This window comes from Sander lucioperca, chromosome 9 (assembly GCF_008315115.2).
Source record: "Sander lucioperca isolate FBNREF2018 chromosome 9, SLUC_FBN_1.2, whole genome shotgun sequence".
Taxonomy (NCBI): Eukaryota; Metazoa; Chordata; class Actinopteri; order Perciformes; family Percidae; genus Sander; species Sander lucioperca.
Genome location: NC_050181.1, coordinates 9,514,104 through 9,535,616, shown reverse-complemented (window position 1 = coordinate 9,535,616; position 21,513 = coordinate 9,514,104). Strand labels below are relative to the sequence as shown.

The following is a 21,513-nucleotide window of genomic DNA, read 5'->3' as shown; positions in this document are numbered from 1 at the left end:
ATCTCTAGGTATGGTGAAGGGTATGTGATGATGTGGGTCTATTTTAATTCCAAAGGCCAATGGAACTTTATCAGGATGCATAGTATTCTGGATACTATGCATCCTGATAAAGAGATGATAGAGAGATGATTTTATGGAAAGTACCCCATGCCAATCTCTAGGTATGGTGAAGGGTATGTGATGATGTGGGGCTATTTTAATTCCAAAGGCCACAGGAACTTTATCAGGATGCATAGTATCCTGGATCCATGAAATAACTGGCCTTTAAAGTGCCCATATTATGAAAAACTCACTTTTTCTGGGATTTGGGGTGTTATGTTGTGTCTCTGGTGCTTCCACACACATACAAACTTTGAAAAAAATCCACCCATGCTGTTTATAGTGAGATACGGTTTCTGAATGTGTCCTGCCTTCAGTCTCTGGGTGAGCTGTTCAAAATCGGCACGGCTTGTGACGTCACAAGCCGAAACTAGCAGGCTAACCGCAACCATTAGCTCGTAGCGTTAGCATGCTAACGCTATGGCTAACACTAGCATGCTAACGCTAGCATGCTACCTCGTTCTCAATAGCAAAGCACTGCTACAACACACACAAGTTCACCATAATCTACAAAAGAACTACTTACATGTGCGCCCTCATTTAGAAGTCTCCCAGCTAGTCCTGCCTTGTAACTGACCAAAGTTGTAGAAACAGCCTTTCTTTTACTGTCTATGGAGCTAGCTAGCTGACATGATCTACATCTGAGCTACTGGGCATGTGCAGTGCAATCAAAGATAGTACAGAAGAAGAAGAAGAAAAGAGGTCTCACTCTGTAGCTAAAACAGAGACCAGGTGAAAAGAGGATCTGCAGCAGTGAGATAGAGCACTGCAGTACAACACAAATATGGTGTTTTTTGAAATTTAAACCATGTAAACCTATTCTGGTACAACCTTAAAATACAATTATGAACCTGAAAATGAGCATAATATGGCTGCTTTAAAAATAAAAATCTGCCTGGCTCTATGGGAATTTAACATAGGGATGTACTCACTTATGCTCCCTGTATTTTAAGGAAGAACATTTATTTATTTACGATACATTATTCATTCACAAAGAAAATTGGTGTCCTTAAAGGTTGGATTTTTCCTCATTTTTTTAATTAAGGCATTAAGATCAATTTCAAAAGATGATTTTTTTATTCCTCTTTTTAGTCAAATTTAGCATGGGTGTACTCATTTATGCTGAGCACTGTAGATAGATATTTGTTTGTACAGTAAATTACAGTCCCTTTATTATACCATCAATTGATTCTTGGCCTAGTCTAAAGTTAGTAGTTTATTACAATGGCGGTTCTTTGCCTTTAAAAAAAAAATCAAGTAATGCTATATCTAGGCCAAAGAAAATCTGTGAAAAACATCTGTGATGTTGCCTTGTGTTCCACGTCTCCGAAGTACCAGGCAACATTGCGTTCAGTCCGATCACTGCAACGTCCCCCTTCATTGCATATGTAAACTGAAGTCAACCCTCAGTGGTGTGGAGAGTGCTGTGTTATTTTTCCTGCCTGCTACAGATGGTGAAAATCCAGGTATTACATATTGTCTGTGGCTGTCGTCCAGAATTCGTAGAAGTACCATAGTAATGTCAAAACTCTTGTTCGTGGTTCTAATTTGAAAACAGATCGAGAGCATGCAATCTGCAGGATTTGGTTGCAGTAGGGTTTGGGAGTGCTCTGAATTTACTTTTATATGAAGTCCTACACATACATTTGTATATGTATTTATATAATGTGAAGAGGATGTTACAGGTTGCTCTTTAATTATATTTAATTTATGAGGGATACCAGCTTTAATTTCCTTTCATTTTGTTTTCATTTGCCTGTCACACTCTGGTAGTGATTTGTGGCACATCAAACAAGTCAGCGGTTTCTCCATTTTAAGTTGGGTAAGAGTGAGAGATCAGTTGTTCCAACTGTTTTGTATTGGGTGAGTCACGCATGTCACAAGTCAAAGCCAAGCACATTAGGTGAGATCGGGTGAGATCTGTAATGCAACAGCAATTGAATGCATTTTGCATGCTCCTTTGTACAGTTAACCAAACGGATGGTTAACTGTGCAGTGATCCTCTGACATGGTTTTCTGTACGTCTGCCAGGGCAACACCATATCTCTGTAACTATGCAAATAATCTGTACCAACCACCATCCAGTGAAATGTTACTTATATGAAACACAACAGAAGTTCACAGGGATACCTTGTGTTGGATATTAAATCAACAACCAGAACTTTTGGTGGTTTATTGGTCCTGCGAGACTTTGTACTGTTCATGTCATGCAATTACACAATTGTGACAAGTTATCTTCCAACATGATACAATCCATCCATTTCCAGGTGGGCATGATCATGTTGTTAACCGTAATTAAGCTAATGATGACAAGATTAGATGCTTATTATATGGATGCCTGGAGAAATGAGAGATAACAGCATAAACTTCATAAATTAAGGAGATGAAAAGACGAGAACTGGCAGTTTATGGCAAAGACAAGGAACAATAAAAATGGTGTAAATTTAATGACTCATGAATATTGCATAATCACTTAGTGTGTTGACAAAGGGGAGCATTCCTCCTAATGAATATCTAATTTACCTTGTAAGAATGAATAGGTCATAGACTGAAAAATCTTTAAATACTTTAAATTGTTAATTGTATATATCTACAAAGGTTTTCAGATTGTTGCAGTGTTGAAAGTGTGAGCATATTTAACATATAAGACAGATACTCAACCCTCTGCGTGTCACTCGCAACAGATGTGTCATATGTTGTGTTTTTATTAATAACTTGTGATCGGTGTGTGCAGAGAAACCAATATAATGTAGTCAGGGGGGAAATTCTGTCTCATTTAAAGTCTGCATGCCACAACTGCTCAGGCACCTTATCTTTAAAGCTTAATTATCTCTCATCATACAGTATGTAGCCTCCACCTGCTGTAAAAAGTGGTTGTCGGGGCAAAAATCATTAAAGATTACCACCCATCCATACATCTTTGCATTACCTTTATTTCTCGCTATCACTATTTGAATTTGCATATAATTCTTGATTGAAGGAAATCATTAAAGAAACAACCATGGTAAATCTTCTCGAAGGGTTCCTGCACTATGCTGCTTTAAATCACCAACCTCCCCATTGACATGTTTCTATAAATAGCCCGCCGGGTTTTCATTACCGATCCTTTACGCTGATGGCAGAATGGCAAAACTACATGACACAGGCGCATACCTCCCTTACAATTAATATCAAGAAATGCCTCTTGCTAATTAGCTTACAAGCTCATAGCCCTTTCCTTTGGAAGGGAGGTATGCAGTAAATTAGTTCAGTCATGCACAAATATTCATACTGTATTGGTGTTGTTTTTATGCAACATACAGTTTTATCAGTTTGGTTTGATGACATATCAACAACTTTAGAAATATAACACCTGTAGTAAAAAAACATTTTTTTCTTCAATGTAAAAATTGATAATGCTACTAAAGGTGTTACATAACTTAAAATAATTGAAGATACTTGTTTTTAAAACTGAATTTAAATTGGGTAATCGTTTGCATATTTTTATGATAAGTTATGAACCTCAGGTATCTTTACATTTTACTCAGATCTTTTAATTCACCACCTTTACCAGAGTTTAATCCTTTTTCAGTATCTATTAAAAAAGAAAAGAAAATGAAAATGTTGGGTATGCTATGATTATACTCAATCTCCTGGAACAATCACAAAGTAGACATGTGCTCCATAGAATGAGTGAGTGGTTTGCCTCGGGCATTTCATTGTATTGTTTCCTTTCAATTGATTTTGGGGAAATTTAAAATGCACCATATGAGTGGGTTTGAGGATAAAAAACACATCCACTGCCGCAGAGTGTTTATTCTTCAAAATGCAGGAGGCATAAGGAATGCTTATTTAACCCCTACGGAACCAAAGCCAACAGCACCTTGGGGTTTGAGACCTGAATGAAAATGATAGTATTTGTATGAAAATGATAGTATTTGTGCCTAAGTGTGGGGTTTTCTCTGAGGCAGGCAGAGCAGTGAACCGCTCACGGAAAACTTACTGAACATTATCATTATCCTCACGGTTAGAGATGGTCCGATACCATTTTTTGCTTCCTGATACCGATTCCGATACCTGAACTTGCGTATCAGCCGATACCGAGTACTAATCCGATACCAGTGTGTCATATATTTTATTATGTTTTAACAACTGTATAATACTATCCCTGTATGGATGTGATATGATTTCTATCTTTGTTGTACAGTCTGGCTCAGGTTAAACTCTTTGTGAAACATGAACAAACACAAACAATGAATGCCACAAAACTTTCTTTTTTTATCCAGTTTGACAGTCAGTTATAACAGAAAAAGAACATAAATAAACTACTTTAACGTAGATTTTCTTTAGGGCTTTATCACGTGGTATCGGATCGGTGCATAAACTCCAGTACTTCCCGATACCAGCATTTTAGGCAGTATCGGAGGCAATACCGATACTGGTATCGGTATCGGAACATCTCTACTCACGGTATCACGTCTGAACTTTGTAAATACTATTGTATATTTCAGTTAAAGTCTCATTGTGAAATTATATTTCAGTTGTTAATAAACCTGATAATGAAGCCAAAATCTGTACTGTAATCGTATTAGTGGTGAAAAGCAGACAAGTTGCGAACATCTATTTTTACCCTGTAGGCAAATCTGAATCAGTTGTGTACATCATTTGCATATATGAATCTACTTTACATAGTGACTGCGGCAATAAGTAAGACCCCAGCCTGTACCATGCCCACACACATTGCTGTGTGTGTAGGAGGGGGATTGGATGACAAGTCCAGGATATATAGTGCTTGACTCAAGCTCACTTGGTATTCCTGTGTATTTCAAAAGCCATATAATTCACACAGAAAGGTAGTTTTCAAGATTCACCACGTGCAGCTTACAGTCAACATTGGCGTTTCACGTTGCATTTTAACGCTTGAATAATATCCTCTTCTTACCAGCTGTGATAGCTACAACAGCAACTAGATGGATGAAGAGGTACCTCTTTGTGCTGCATCTATTTGATTCCCCACCCCCCAGAGCTACAAGCAGGATCCTTCTCCAGCTAATGATCCTTCACAAATTAAAAAGCTGCAGCCCTGAAACCAAAGTCATCCTCTCCTATACATCAAAACATGCCCATCGCTGGACCAGTCCATATTAAAATAGATTTAATCCTGTGTTCCTCTTCTCACACTCTAATAAGACACAAACTGCATAATAAGTGTGAGGGGACAAGGATCAAAAGAAAGACAAGACCAATCGATCATTATCATGGGTGGACAGACTCGTTTGCCTACCTGTATGCTATTGGTCATGGACACTGTTGGGCAAGTTACTTCCAAAATGTAATACATTATAGATTACTTGTTACTGTCATTTGGGAGTAATTAGTTATATTACAATATTACTGTCTCTGAATTGTAATGGGTTACACTACTTTTGCATTACTTTTGAGTTACTTTCACCAAAATAACAGCAGAAGTTTGACTTGGCAGGTAGCTTGTGAATTTCACCAGCGGATCAATAAAGTCTCCTCTTTATCCACTTTAATACATCATAGATTATTCATAATATTTTGTATAATTAATATCAATATGCAAAGTAACTAAAGCTATGAAAATAGAAAAGTAAAACTACAATATGCAATAGGAGAAAATGAAAATACTCAATTAAAAGTACCTTACTATACTTATATAATATATACTTAATATTGAAGTACGGCATAGTTACTTTCCAGCGCTGATAAAGTGCAATGATATTTACGTGTAGCAAGCCTAAACATTAATTCCCGACACGTTTATATCTGTCAGCAGCTCGGACATACTGCTGTCCGCGCTGACGTACCGTCACCAGTTGGGACACAGATGTTGTCCGTACCGTCTCTGGTTCTAGCTCTGACCACGGGAACAGAGACGGGACAGCTCGCTTCAACGCAGCGTAAATAACTCCTGAAAATAATGTCCATCTCGCAAATGTATCTGTCTCTGCAGTCATCTCAACCATCGAATACAGCAACAGGAAATAATACTCACAGCTTTTTTTTTCTTGTGAAGAAATGTTTCGCGGTGTTGGTGAATTCTTAAAAAACAAAACACCACTAAATGTTGCGTCAAAATGCGTTGTAATACACGTTACTGAGATTGTAACGGGTATAATATTACCGAAATGTAATTAGTAATGGGTTATATTACTCCGTTACAGCAAAAAGGAATACATTACTGTAATTGCGTTACTTTTGTAACACGTTACTCCCAACACTGGTCATGGAGGCTTGGGAGTAATAGGTGGAAAGCCAAGTCCTCTTCCACTGTCATGTACCAGTGCCTCTCACAGGCACTTAGACCCACTGTAATCTCTCAGATGAGTGAACTTAAACTAAACTAAAATTCTCAGGTGTCAGAAATGTATGAACTCCCCTTCTGCAACCACAAGTTGAACTACTTATAATTACGTATTGTTTATGTTGTTTTGCCGTTAGGCCCGAATATTATATTATACACAGGGATAAAGTTTGCCTCACATTAGATAAATCAGCTCTCCTAGACGCATCAGAACAAGATGAATGACAGCAATCATTTCTTAATGTTCCGCCTGCTGTGCAATCAGATGAATATATTTTGTTTGAATTTAGTGGTTTGAGTCATCTTCAAATGAAACGACTGCATGTGACCTTTATGAGAATGGAAAAAAAATTTCACAGAACACAGATTTCACAAGTCTCTGTCGAGACCTAATGTGGAGGCTCGCCTCTGCTGACAGGAGCAGATCTGGACTAGGATAGATAAATAGCTTGTTTGTCTACGCTAACAGAATGATTTGTGGTTCTGTAGTTGCTCCTTGATGGAATATTGTGTGTGTGTGTGTGTGTGTGTGTGTGTGTACACATTGTCATTAGGATTTACCAGCAATATATTCATCACTACATTAGCCTATTGTTTCCCAGGTCTAAGTGAGTTATAAGCTGTTAGTATGTAATACAGTTGGGTTAGGTGTGTTATTCTGTTTTTAATTTAAGTATATCTTTCAGCTGCATCTATGATGTATGGAGAGTTTAGTCTGTTTTGAAATAAAAAGTAAAATATATTATCCATGTTACATCACACTGAAATGCAGTCTTTAAATGCAAATAAATCAATAATTCACATAGTTAAGTTAATACCTTTCTGACAGTGTCAATGATAATGATAATAGTTCTATTCATAAAGCACTTTTCAAGCCAAAAAACATACACATAAAAAGAGAGTAAACAATTGGACAAAAAGCATATAGAAATACAGTAATTGATATAAACAAACTGAACATTATTATGTTTGTTAAGGTATTTTATGGCTGAGATGTTGTATTGGATTGCATGAGCTTTCACAGATGTAGTTATTAAATTATCTTTTCCATCTACTATCACTGTTTTGGACACAATAGCACTTTTCTACAACACTGTATGTCTGGCTAAATAAACATTGCCACCTGCTGCCAGACTCTATTAATTGAATCAGGGCACAAACTGATTCTTTGAAGTGTTTTTTTTCTGTGTCAGTGAACTGACTGACATTTAATTTCGCTGTCATATCCAAACAGATCACTTAATTGACTGGAAGAAATGTCAAATGTAGAACCTTGGGAGCACAAATCCTTTTAATGCGTGTCTTCAGATTTATCAACAAGCATTTAGCATCATAGCTTTTTAAAATCAGAGAGACTGTGTCGGTAGCGAATGCTTGGTGGATGAACAGTGGAGATGCGTAGCAGATAGCTCTGAGGCACACAGGAGAGCTTGTTAAGGAGGCAGCTGAAAAGGATAATGAAAGCTTCTCACTTCACTGTCTGCTAAAGTGCCCAGACAAAAAAAAATCTGCTCTGAGAATAAACATGCACTCAAAACAATGGGCCCTGGTACTGTATGTAAGCCTCCCCTCCCAAAAAGACTATCATATGGCCCTGGAGCAGCTGCCAAAGGTTTTTTTTCTGCACTGCTGAAATGAAAAGTTGGTCTTTACAGTTTATATAGCTTTTATAGACAGGTTCTGTTCGCCCAGAGAGAAGTGGAGGTAATAACCGAGCAACAGCACAGCAAGAGCGGTTGTTTATTTCTCCAGAACAATGGGCAATTATTTCTGTGGTGTGTCATTTGTATCTCCAGTGCATGTTACAGAAACTATTGATTGAACAATTGACATGTTTCATATATATATATATATATATATATATATACGCCTTGGTGTCCTTACTTCTGTTTTTTTTTTCCTCTCTTTTTTTGTAAGATTATTTTTTGGGGCTTTTCCCTTTATTTGATACTGACAGTGGATAGACAGGAAAGGTGGGAGAGAGATGGGGGATGACACGCAGCAAAGGGCCTCGGCCTGGGTTCTTTGAGATGCAATGGACCTACATGGGGCGCACGTTCTTACTGGGTGAGCTAGAGGTTGCCCCTAGTATCAGCTTGGTTAACCATCAGAAAGACTGATTGAGTTAATCCTAGGGGAATGAGGGAAGTAGGGTTCAGCAGGGTGTTCCTGTGGATTAATGTCACAGGTTGTCGCTGAGTGAATGTTTACTTGCCAAAATTAATTGAATTCCTCATGCTTCATACACAGCCATTACAGGCAGAAGATAGCCTGATTAGTTAACTCAAGCCTGCAGCCTGGTGACAGTTCTAAGCCACACCAAACGATCTGATATAATAGGGAAAGAGTCTTGCAATCAGTAGAAATACAGACTTTAATGCCATTGATTCCAGAGCTGCTTTATGTGCCCATTTATTTAGTCTCAGCTTAAAGTTGCCTGTCAGATGTACAGAAAGAAAGTAATTGGTTTCAGTGTGTTGTTCACACTTCACGTTGCTGCCACAGCACAGCTCATAGGAGGAGACCATACATGAGTTTCCAAGGTTTATTAAACATAACAGAAAGATAATCTGAAATATGTAAATAATTAACATCAGGAGTGGGACAGTTTATGGATGAGTTGGCACTGTAGCAGTTTAAAAGCATAGGACAAAAGAACATTTGAAAAGACAATGAAAATCAAATACATGTTAATATAATGAAACAAGATTATATGGAATAAAAATAGACAGGAAATAATGAAAAATGATATAAGTTATACTAGAGTTTCAGTGCAGTTAGTGCAGTAATACATAGCCACAAATTGAATACAGGAAATTAGTGTTTTAATCAAATGACAAATTTTTCATTTAGAATTGAAAGTTGCTAAAGTTGGGGCACATTTAGGATTGTGTAAAGTAGAGCTAAATGCATGTTTACCGTCTGAGTGTTGGCTTTACTAGCTGACTGCTTCCTAAAGACCTTTAGGGTCCACTGGGTTTATATTCAGGCATGTCAGAAATGTTAAAAAAAAGTTAATATTGTTTTTAGGCCATTAGGTGATTTATAAAATATCAATAACCTTGTAAAATATATTCTATATCTAACTAGAAGCTGTAGTAAAGAGCTAAAAATTATGTTATACTACTGTACTAATTTGCAGCAGTAAATACATTTTGAGAGAAACTATTGCTAACTCTTGGTGAATGAACAGTGGAGATGGGTAGCAGATTTTCAACATCCAAATGAAACATTCATACCAAATGTATTTGCGAAACGGTAACTGTTAACAAAGGCTGTCATTTGTTTTCCCTATAATATGGTAACTGCTTGTGACAGCTTAAGTATGGGTTGCATTTATGTGGTTATGTTTAGGCAATTCAAAGCACTTGGTCACATGGTGATACAAGACAGGACTTGTTTGCTTTCTCTGTATCTAACTAAAACCACCATATTTCCCTCACCCTAACCAAATAATCTTAGGAGCCTAAACCTGACCACGCGCAGAATGCAGCACATGAAATCCGGTTTCCGGCATCAAAATCATGCACCTCGTATGCTCACAATCCACCCCTACCACCACCCTAAGAAACCTGTGCGGTACATGGTTTGGTAAAAACTCTTACAGTGTACATCATCTATGCTACAAATACGTTTCCTCGAAAGCTTAATAGGAAAAACCATTTAGTATGCAAAATATAAAAGTAATTATTTCGATACAGGGTTGGTTCTTACTGTAACTCTACCAGCAGCATTCTGATTGTATTGCAGTTCAATTGTCATTTTTGAAAGACTCGTTGAAATAGTCCATCTTGCTGGATGGCATCAATGAGGGCATCAAATCTTGCATGCACTTTAAATCTCAAATTCTCACTATATATTTTGGATATTAAAAGAACGATTACCTTTTTGTCTCAATGTGACCTGGAAGCTGAGATCCATTAAAACATCAAGATTTCTAACATGGCCTTTAGTCTTTACAACCTGGAATCAAGGAGAACATTAACTTTAGGTCTTCCTCCTTGATGCCAAAAAAACCCGTCTCCGTATTGTCTTTATTTAACTGAAGGAAATGTAGTCATGTCCAATTGTTTACTTTCTATAAACACTGACACAGTGGGAAATGTTTTGCAATCTACAAAATATGTAAGTCTAAACCCACCCAAAACAACAAACCAAATACCAGGGGAGGGAGAGAGTGACTGACTGCCTCCACCAGCTTATAAAGCTTAGGATCCAGCCAGCACAGGTGTCAGCCATCCCTCTGATGGACTTCCTGCCAATCTCCCTGAGGGAGAAGACAGTAGGCAGGACAAGGCAGCACTGCAGGGCTGATAGGACCCCTTACAGCTAATCTGCCTGCCTTCCTCCTCCTCTGTTTCATTTTCCAGACGTCTTTCCGACAGCTATCAAAACAAACAGGCTCCCTCTTGTAATAGATATTAATTGGTCCGAAGCAATTTATAGCCACTATAATTAATGGCCGTAGAAGCAAGCTTGTGTTTTCAATGCACCCTGGCATAAATGAGAAGGACTAATTCTTTATTGACAGGAACTGTCCATTGCCTCCATTTGGCTGTCATTGTTAATTGAGTTAGCTGACTTTGTACAGCAGTGCAAAGTTAGTGCAAGCAGGGAAGACATCATACTGCAGAGCTGCCTAAATACTGGTCTATTTAATAATATCAGCATTCCTCTAAAACATCTCAAATTGACTGCAGGGATCAGACTATTTAGCTGTGATGATTAATGACGAGATATCTAGTGGATTCCATCATTCAACATCACAATAAACACTTCATAGTTTTCTCATGATTTATAATATATTTAACTTTCTAGTTTTTCTACAGCTTTCAACAGCATCTCACTTGCTCTGTTGTCATGGAGATGGCTCAGGTGTCATGACAGGGGTTTCATCCTTTTTCATGAATTTTTTTGGCTCATCATTGCCGTTTTCATGTTGTTGCTAACATCACTTTTATGTATGAGGTTTGTCATCATTGTAAGCAATATTATGGTAAGCAATATAATTGTAAGCAGTGGGTTAACCTGCAGTAGGCTATTCTGCAGTGTGGTATGCCATCTTGATACCTGTAATCATGTCCCGGGAGAGCTGGTCATTATTGTACAAGCCCTGACACTTTGAATAAAGCAGCTTTGATGTTGGTTTTCACATTGTTGTTTATCATTTACAAGACAAAAAATACAACACTGGGAATCCAGGACTGTCCTTAAATTGGCTGTGAACCAGCATTCACGTGTTGTTTCTGTGACCTTGGATAAGATTTCTGTCACATATTTATATTTATTATATATATATATATATCAAACCTAGAGACAACACATTAACTCATATGTGATTTTATCAAATGGGCCTTCCTGAAATTCTTTTGTTAAGTGAGAAACTTGTGGACACTGTGGTTATACTATAACAATTGCCACTGACATTGTAATTTCCTGCAGACTAGTGCTTTGGTTCAGAGCTCCCAATACCAAATGGAAACAGTATTGATTTGGGAATAAAACCTCCAACAAGACAATTTAAAACAGATTCCCCTAACTAAGCAAATTTAGATCCTTTATTATTTGGATAACCCAGGAGGAAAGTGTTAATTCACACAAGTCAAATATCATCATGGTACTGATAACAGTAACCCTTAATTCATTTTTAAGGTGGATGTTTTGTTTAAGTTCTTCACCTTTTCAGTGATCAAAGCATTAAAGTTCTTCCCTAGAAATTTCCTGGGGTTATTTTACACCATCTTCAAGGTGGAGTAGTCGGTCATTCCTCAGACTTAATTTGTTTCCTAATGAAATCACAGATTAGAGCCTCGACCAACTTTTGAGTCTCTATTCCTGGCACAGATAATATTCAACATTGACAAATCTGAACTGAATTCCCCAGAATCCTATAATATTGGTTCCTCCTTGGACAAGGTGCTCCAGCAATGTTCCCTGACACCAAGACAAACCTGTAAAATCCGTTTTTATATAGGCTATTTCTCAAAAGTTCACTCTTTGAAGATTCAAGGTCTCCACAGTCTGCGATGGCATGCACGATATGTGACTGTCATTTTAGATAATATTTTCATCTCAAGAGCGTTGTTTCCAAACCACTCTCTAAAATGGATGGGGGCAAAGTCACCTTTCATTCCCCTTAACTGTACTTACAGCTAATTGCTGTCTTAGATGGACAGAAATTAATTTTTGGAAAGTCCTCTGAAGTACCCAAAGTGAAGCTTTCTGCCTTTTATACTCCGTGTGATTACTTTGGCAGCTGTATGAAGTCCTCTGCTTGTGCCTGATGAATAATTGTCAGCATGGAATTAGGCATTAAATCAAACAGGGTAGGGATTCTGACATACAAAAGCCATTGCCATGCTCTTTGTGATGCAAATCCACAGTACAGTACACACCACTGCTGTGCAAACAACAGCTATAGCATATTCCCTTGTTATAATACCCAATTTATCAAAGGATTCTCATGTGTTAGGGTCAATACTGAAATATTAAATTTTCTCATTTGTTGCCCATTTCCTGCTTGCCATGTGAGAAACTAGCTGCAGTCTACATTCATTAAAGTCCCAGATTCTGATTAATACGATTAAAAAATCAAATTTTATAAAGTGGAGTAGTGGATAAATAGCAGCAGATACTGTGCTGGTATTGAAATGTGTTATGGTTGTCCTTTTGGCTCAGTTGGCAAAGACCAATTAGTAATTTTAAATGGATGTTGCTTTTTTATTTTGGAAATCTAAATTTGTCTAACTGTAATAAGAGTCATGCAAGTTACAATTTTGTGATACCAAGAAGGACTGAAAAAGTGAAAAATGGGTGCTGGTAGATAGAGATTTTCCGTAGTTATTAAGTAGGCTATTTAATGGTGTGTTTTTGTGGAAGTACTTTGCATTTATAGTCACATTTTGGCAAAAACATGAAGTTGCAAGTCTCTGTCTTTGACAGAAATGTCTTAAAGGCATACTATGTAACTTTTCCCTCTTCGGTCCCCCTACAGGTTGTCTCATTGGAACTACAGCTCACGTGGCTGTAGTTCCAATGAGACAACCTGTAGGGGGACCAAGGCGGCAGGACGCGCGAGCTGCAGTTCCAATGAGACAACCTGTAGGGGGACCGAAGAGGGAAAAGTTACATAGTATGCCTTTAATTAAAGGTCAATGTATTGGCTTTTCTGGAGCTTAACGGTCCGTCAATTCATTGATTAGCTTCAATCAATTGAAGTTTTTTCCAGCCTTTAAAATGTGAATTTTTGGTGGTATTCTAAACCTTCTAGACAGCAAATGGAGTTTCCTCAGTTTGATGCAATTTAAAGATTATTTTTGGGCTTTTCCGCCTTTAATGGACAGGACAGCTAGGTGAGAAAGGGGAAAGAGATGGGGGAAGACATGCAGGAAATCGTCACAGGTCGTACTCAAACTCTGGACCTCTGCGTCGAGGCATAAACCTCTATGTGTGCGCCTGCTCTACCAACTGAGCCAACCCGGCCACAGTTTGATGCAATTTAAAGTGTAACTCTCGCTAAAATGCAGCCTAGGGTCTTTTTGTGAATGTACCCGAGTCAAACTTTAGTTTAAAAGCAAATTTAGGACAGAAGCGCCACTTTTAAGATTTACCGTATTCTCGTTTTTCGGTCAGATGGCCTTTTGAATGGGAGTGCTAGGGGCACTTTTATGCTAGCCTCAAAATAGTTATTTTTAAAACACTAAGAAGGCTCAACACAACATGAAACTTTGCTCGAAGTATCACCAGGGGCTCTACACCTTAACGAAAGTGTTGAGAACATTGTTTGTGTACCCAGAGTTTACTAAAAAGAGAGGTTTTGAACAACTCACCGTAGCTCTTGTTGTTTCCGGCTGCTACCACCTCGGCAGTCAAAACGAGTCGATATCAAAACAAGTAGCCACAGATTTAGTATATCCCTTGTGCACCGGTGTAGTTACAGTGTAGAGCCCCTGGTGATACTTCGAGCAAAGTTTCATGTTGTGTCGAGCCTTCTTGTGTTTTAAAATTGCTATTTTGAGGCTAGCATAAAAGTGCCCCTGGCACTCCCATTCAAAAGGCCATTTGACCAAAACGGTAAATCTTAAAAGTGGCGCTTCCGTCCTAAATATGCTTTTAAACTTAAGTTTTACTCGGGTACATTCACAAAAAGACCCTAGGTTGCATTTTCGCGAGAGTTACACTTTAAAGTGGTTAAAATCTTCCGAGAGAGATAGTAAGAGAACAGGTAGGACAAGTAAGAGTTAAGACTTTCTTTTTGTCAAAATAGGTCCATGGTCAAGATTGAACTTTAACTCTCACAATTATTCTTTAATTTGTCAAACTTTTGAATACTTAGGAGTTGGGTAAACCTTCAAGCTTAACATTGAGGAGCTTGGGATGTAGGGTTTAAAACATCTTGAAATCAATCCCAGCAGCTCTATCTGCATTTAAATAAGTTTATTTGCATACTTTTTTCACCATTATCTCATTCAGGCTTATTGATGTGAAATGTGATGTTACCTTAAATATGTCAGCTCAGCACTTTCAAACTTGCCTTGTTGTTGCAGTTTTGATTTTGGAAGTACATGAAAGGCCCTCTCTACATGTGGTGAAACAAACTAGGAATGAGTATGAGTTGGGAGACAGTTGGATAAAGTCTCTGTGATTCAACGTGTCCTTGCACAGGAACCAAGCAATTTTTGTATTTTTTTCACAAAAAAGAACTAGAAAATAGTCAAACAAAAGGGGAGGTAATTAGAATTTGAGGAGCAGAGGGACAGGTTAAAACATTTTTCCTCCGGACTAAGTATTTAAATGACCTTTCAGCATTATGAAAATTACATTTTTGTAGCCACCAGTAACATGTCCGCCGTCAGATCCAGCAGGCTAAGTCTGACATTTTCCACACAGTCACGATACAAAGCGGCTTATGAGAAAGAGCACTTAGTCTCTGAAGATATCAGTAATCTTGACACGTGTGAATGCAGCCTCGACTTCTTCTCACTGTAGAGTGAAAGAAAGTGGAATGGCAGCACATTAACCAGTACTCCTTAAAGCATCTGAACAACCTCCACAGTATATTGATTGAGTAGTGGTTGCACTTCGCTCAAGAGTGCACTTAATAACTACCGGAATGTGCTTTGACTATTTGCTGTAGTTGAAAAAAGATTACTCAAATGTACCCATAGGCGACACAGAACAGCAAAGATGTACTCAGTGCTCAATTTACTGTAAGCATAGTTTAAATGAATTTACTAACACTTACACACATAACTACTAAATGCCTCTGCAAGCTGTGCATGGAAGAAGCTAGTTTGAAGCTGCACATTCTTAAAGCTGCTCTGTGTCTGAACTTTTGATGTGTCTTTGCTTAACCTGACATTGACTAAATGACTTCTCTCACATATTTGCTGAGGGACGGTCACTGTAATTATTTAAAGTCAACTCAAACATCACGTTTTAGATTTGGATGCCTTTTGGGTTTTGCCTAGCAGCATCTAAATGCTTAGCTGAAGCATACTGCAGGTTTGGCATAAGGTTTGTTTTCTGAACTTGTTCTTGAAGTTACTACCACTGCCAAGAAGAGGTTAATGTACGTTTTCTGTCATTTGTGTTTCTCTGTGTGCTTGTTTATTATATTATCGGATTTTAATAACCTTTGGTGAAAAATAACAGTAGTACATCAGCCAAGGAACAAGTGATTAGTTTTGTTAACATTAACGTCAGATATTGCACTTTTGAATATTTTTGTTATTTCCTTATTAAAACATTAGCATTTTTAATGAGAAATATGTTGCATGTGTCTCTTGGTTCTCACTATGTATACACATTTAGAACAGTGTGCAGCCTTAGCAGAGCAGTGCTTTTTGTTTTGTATTACATAAATGCATGTAAAGCCTGTCAAACAACAGTACAAGTGGCAAATGTTAAAATATAGTAACTATACTGTAAGGTATGACCTATACAATCCTTTTCTGGTCGGCATGAGTGAAGTGATGGAGTGAGGGCTGTGTCAGTGTTTAGTGCAGACACAAAATGACAACACATTGGTAATTTTAAAGCTGTTAAAGTGGCTCCAATCAATATTTTTACATGAACAATGGATGAAAAGACTAGGCCTATATATGTAATGTTAAAGGAGGCGCTTTCAGCAATTAACCCACAGAAAGTGATCACCCTCACCTTTCTGGAGCATTTTAGCATATTTCAATCCATTGTTTTGAATCACCCTCACCACTGTCATCAACCTGGTGGCTGTTTTCAGTGAAGAAGCTGTATTTCCTTCAGGAGTTGGTGAAGACCAAAACAGATCTAAAAGAAGAGTCAGTATTGGACAGAAACACAACTCCAAATGAATGCTAATATTGCTCCATGTTCCCTGGACGTCATGTCTTAATGGGTAACTGTTTGCTAACATGTTCCCCATATTATTTATAAGGTATTAATAGATCAATATTGTGTTTACACATTGTTGCACTGCCCCCAAGTGGCCAAAACATTACTTAATGCAGATTTAAGGTTTACAAGCATAATATTTATGCTTGATCCCACTTTTGGGATGCAATGCAGCTACTGTAACTTTGAAACTTCACTGTGTTAAAACATTTTATGGAGTAGCTTTATCATGCAATAACTGATTGTTTTGGCCACTTGGGGGCAGCAGAAAGAAGTCGTGAACACATCACTGACATATCACCCTTTAAGTTGATATGGCAAACCTGCTAGCAAACTGTTGCTTATTAACACATCCAGCAGATACGTAGTAACATTATCATGAATTTGGAGTCAGGTTTGTGTCCACATGATAAATGTTACATTTAATTATTCACTCTTCATTAGCTATGTTTTTGTAGCCTGGCTCTGTCCTCCTACATACTTCCGCTCAATTTTCATTTCCCTTCAGTACTACGTCTGGGTTCGCGGTATATTCTTGGGTTTTCGCCAGCCAAATATTTGGCGGTCCAATCAGCGAACAGAGGGAGTGGCTGAGAACAATGATGTTGAGGTCGAGACGTGCACTAGTTTGAGTTGTAGTACCGTAATGGCAGCGGAGAAAGATGTGGTCTGTTGTAGCAACGCTGCCGAATATCCAGAAGTTAAAGCCCGAGCAAGAACAATCTTTGCTGAGTTTTGTTGGTGGCCATGATGTTGTGGCCCTCCTCCCCACGGGGTTCGGGAAAAGTTAGATTTTCCAGCTCACTCTGTTAGTGGTGAAGGAGTTGGCTAAGGCTAACGCTAGCGATGCTAATGCTAAACATAAGCCGATAGTGTTGTTGTCGGTCTCCCCTCTTGTTGCACATATGCGCATGACATACGTCACGACCAAACGTTAGCGATTGGTTATGGCAGATCCAGAGTGGCTCTGGGCAGATCTAATAGTTTTAAACTTCAACGGAGTACCCGCCTTCAAGGAAGTTAACACTTGTCAATGGAGAGAGGCCAGACTATCTGTACAAATTAAATGTACGAAAGTGTGGTAGGACCAGGGTAATGTTTTTGGCCTCTACCAACAGAATTGATTTAAGAAGGGCAAGGATAGAGGGAGTGAGATGAGGAATAGATGTGCAGAAGGTTAGATAAAGGGATATATGTAAGAGAGAAGAGGTGTGGATGATGAAGAGAGGTTGGTGGGTAAGTAAAGAAAGCTGAGACAGACAACAAGAGAGAATAGGTTAACCAGGTATACTTTAAAGGAGAGCACCACCTAAATTAAGAATTCTATATGTTATTTCCATGGCTTAGGAAAGTTTAATCAATATTTGTGAACATAAGCTACTCTTTCTCAAAGCCAAAAACCAGAGAAGTAAGTCTCAAACTTATAATATCATACAGTATAAAGTCTGGAGCTGCTCTGTAGACAATGAATAGGAGACTGATTTTTGTGGACCAACAGAATGTTTGGTTTCTTGTTTATAACCAAATGAGCTTTATTCTATCCAAGGTTATAATCGTTAACGAAAACTAACAAAATAACGAAAACTAGGTGGGAAAAAACATTGTCGTTAACTGAAATAAAAATAAAAACGAGGCATTACAAAAAAACGATAACTAAACTAAAACTGTAATGTCTGTTTGCAAAACTAACTAAAATAAAATAATCGAGTAAATGTCCTTAGTTTTCGTCTTTGTCAATGTCTTTCACAGAGCAAATAACGTTATATCTTTCAGAGTTGACACTTCCAACCAGACCTTTTTTATTCAGTCTATGCTATAGACATATAGTTTCCGACTGGGAACCCAGAAATTCCGACATTCCACGTCAAATTAAACACAACATGTCCGTACCCCTCGCCTGGCGTCATAGCGGTACCGAAAGTCAAAGAAAACGGCAGAGACCTATTTGATTATGACTGTGTCAGATAAAACCAAGTGCCTTGCAGTGGAAGGTGGTAAAATAAGTGGACAATTTATTAAAGGGAAAAATCCCACGAATTTGAAAGTACATTTGAGAAGCACGCACAAGGAGGCTAATCTAGCTTACCTTGACAAGCAGTGACAGGGCAAGGAGAACGCAAAGCCCCCTTCCCCCAAAACAGAAGCTAACCCCGGGCCGGTACAGGATGTGGATGTATGGGGCCAGGGCCAGGCAACGCTGAAACAGGGCAAGTTTTAAACATGCTTTAAGCCTCTAAACATGTTTGAAATGTCATTACAAGTGCCTAGCCATGTGCAGTGATTCCTTCCAAGTGAACACAGTGAATCTGACTGCAGTAGATGTGAAAGAAAAGCATAAAAGTTCAGCCAGTGCACATACCTCTGTTTATTTCCTGTTTTCCAGTGAAGTCCACACTAGTCGATTGTCGAACTCATACAATCCAATATTCCAAAACGTATTTTTTCCACAAAAAAACGATTTGCCCTGGTTATGGCCATAGTAATGACTGTAGCAACATAGATCGGTCGTAACCTGACACCACAACTGAGACTGCACACCTGCAAGAGTTCAAGAGCTATCGCGCATGCACATAGGTAACTAAGCAACAGTGAGGACCCCGAAGAGCTGACATACAGAGCTTGGGGTTAGATCAGGAAGAAAATGAGAAAATGGTTTGAGTTTGTGCCTTTCCAAATTGCACTGAACTATTTGTTCTTTCTACACTTAAGACTATGTTGCGGCATGTTTATGTATTAAACCACACACTGCACTGTACATACTTTACATTGATTGTGTCGAGATTGTGATATTGTAATTTCCTTTTTGTTGTTGTTGAAGTAAAGACACAAAAGCACAAATGGAATGTGTACTGTTATATTATAAAACCACTGATAACAGACAGGTGTTTTCAATATATTATAAAACTGTACAATTTATTTATTCTTACTTTTTCCTAATAGAACTGTGCAATTGCTTTGTTTATTCCAAGTAATGACAATACGAAGTATTAATAGAAATCATAGTATTAGACTCAGAAAATTCCCTCTGCCTCTTTGAATCCCGTGTAACTTCCAGTGGGGGAGGGGTACTCTTGTCTGATCGCTCCTATAACACAGCTAGGCAATTTTCTTCTGGTGCCACGGCCAAGGCGCTCTTCTCTCAGAACCCACTCTAGAATCACCCGGTAGGCAACAAGTCTGCATTGGCTGGGGGGAGGAAGGTAGAGCTTAGGTTATTTCACTAACGAAGTGGCACATCTATTTACACCAAAAACTCCTCCGTGTGTTCCACATTGGATTCGGATGAACTATCCATCTGAGCTGATATTTTCAAAACACTGACCCAATCTCGTTATTATCCCAAAGCTCCATCTTCGTCTGTCAGCTGACAGTCTGTGAGTCTCCACTGTTGCTTAGTTACCTATGCGCATGCGTGATAGCTCTTGAACTCTTGAACTCTTGGAGCTGTGCAGGCTCAGTTGTGGTGTCAGGTTACGGCTGATCTATGTTGCTACAGTCATTACTATGGACATAACCAGGGCAAATTGTTTTTTTGTGGAAAAAATATGTTTTGGAATATTCGATTGTATGAGTTTGACAATCGACTAGTGTGGACTTCACTGGAAAACAGGAAATAAACAGAGGTATGTGCACTGGCTGATATTAGCACAACTTTTATGCATTTCTTTCACATCTACTGCAATCAGATTCACTGTGTTCACTTGGAAGGAATCACTACACATGGCTAGGCACTTGTAATGACATTTCGAACATATTTAGAGGCTTAAAGCACGTTTAAAACTTGCCCTGTTTCAGCCTGCTGGGTGAAAACTGTAACAGGAGGAAAACACGGTGTAGGCAGCACCGATTGTTTTCGTTTTTCTCGCTACTGACAGCACTCCAAATTTCCAAACAACAGAGCTACGTGTTGAAATCGACTGGAATTCTCCTTTAAATCACAGATTTGGATTTTAGCACTCTAGTTTTTGGGTTTCTATAGTTGATATTTTTACTAATATTTTTCGACTTTCTTAGACCATAGGAATAACATGTATGCATTTTAAAAATGGGTGTAGTTCCCCTTAAAGTGGTACAAACAGGCAATTAGAGGTCTTTGCTTTGCTTCTAACATCCGTTAACTTATTAATTCATTTTAAATTAATGCTGCTCTGAGCAAATCCATTTCAGTCGAGACAGATGATTATCAGGATGGACTGAAAAACCTCAGGCCTGCATTCTGCGAATATACACCTCTGTCCATGAGTTGAAAGGTATGCAGGAGAATGCGTTAATAATTGATGCTTTTACAAAACACATGATAGGAGGGCTGCAGCAAGATAGAAGATGGTGTGTGCTGGAAACTTAAATGATCAGCTATGGTTGTATTGACTAGAACTTAACATGTTTTTAATCTTTTTAATGGTTTGAAAGAGATTATTAAGAATATGTACAGTAGATGAATGCCTGTTTTGACTCTCCAGTGTGTCACTGTATTTTGTATTTGTATTTTGTGTAATCGTTACAAGGAAGTTCAGGAGGAATGATAGCCTAAAGATTATAAATGTGAGTCTGTAACTAATAAGAGTGCCAGGTCTGAATTCTGTCACCAGCTGCAATAAGCTTAATAGGAACTGTGAATGAGTAATACTCTCGCCTTTCACAACAAGATCCATTAAGGTTTCATTTAGAAAAGCACTAAACCATTCCCCTTGTGAAGCTTCTCAGTGGCTAAAAGATTATTGTGGTTGTACATG

General features: G+C 38.3%; 1 protein-coding gene across 1 annotated transcript in view; it reads left to right on the top strand.

Annotated features, from left to right (window-relative positions):
* The window catches only part of asic1c (acid-sensing (proton-gated) ion channel 1c), a 99,777-nt gene that overhangs the window by 46,054 nt on the left and 32,210 nt on the right, over nt 1-21,513 (top strand). The gene's annotated exons all lie outside the window — the stretch shown is intronic.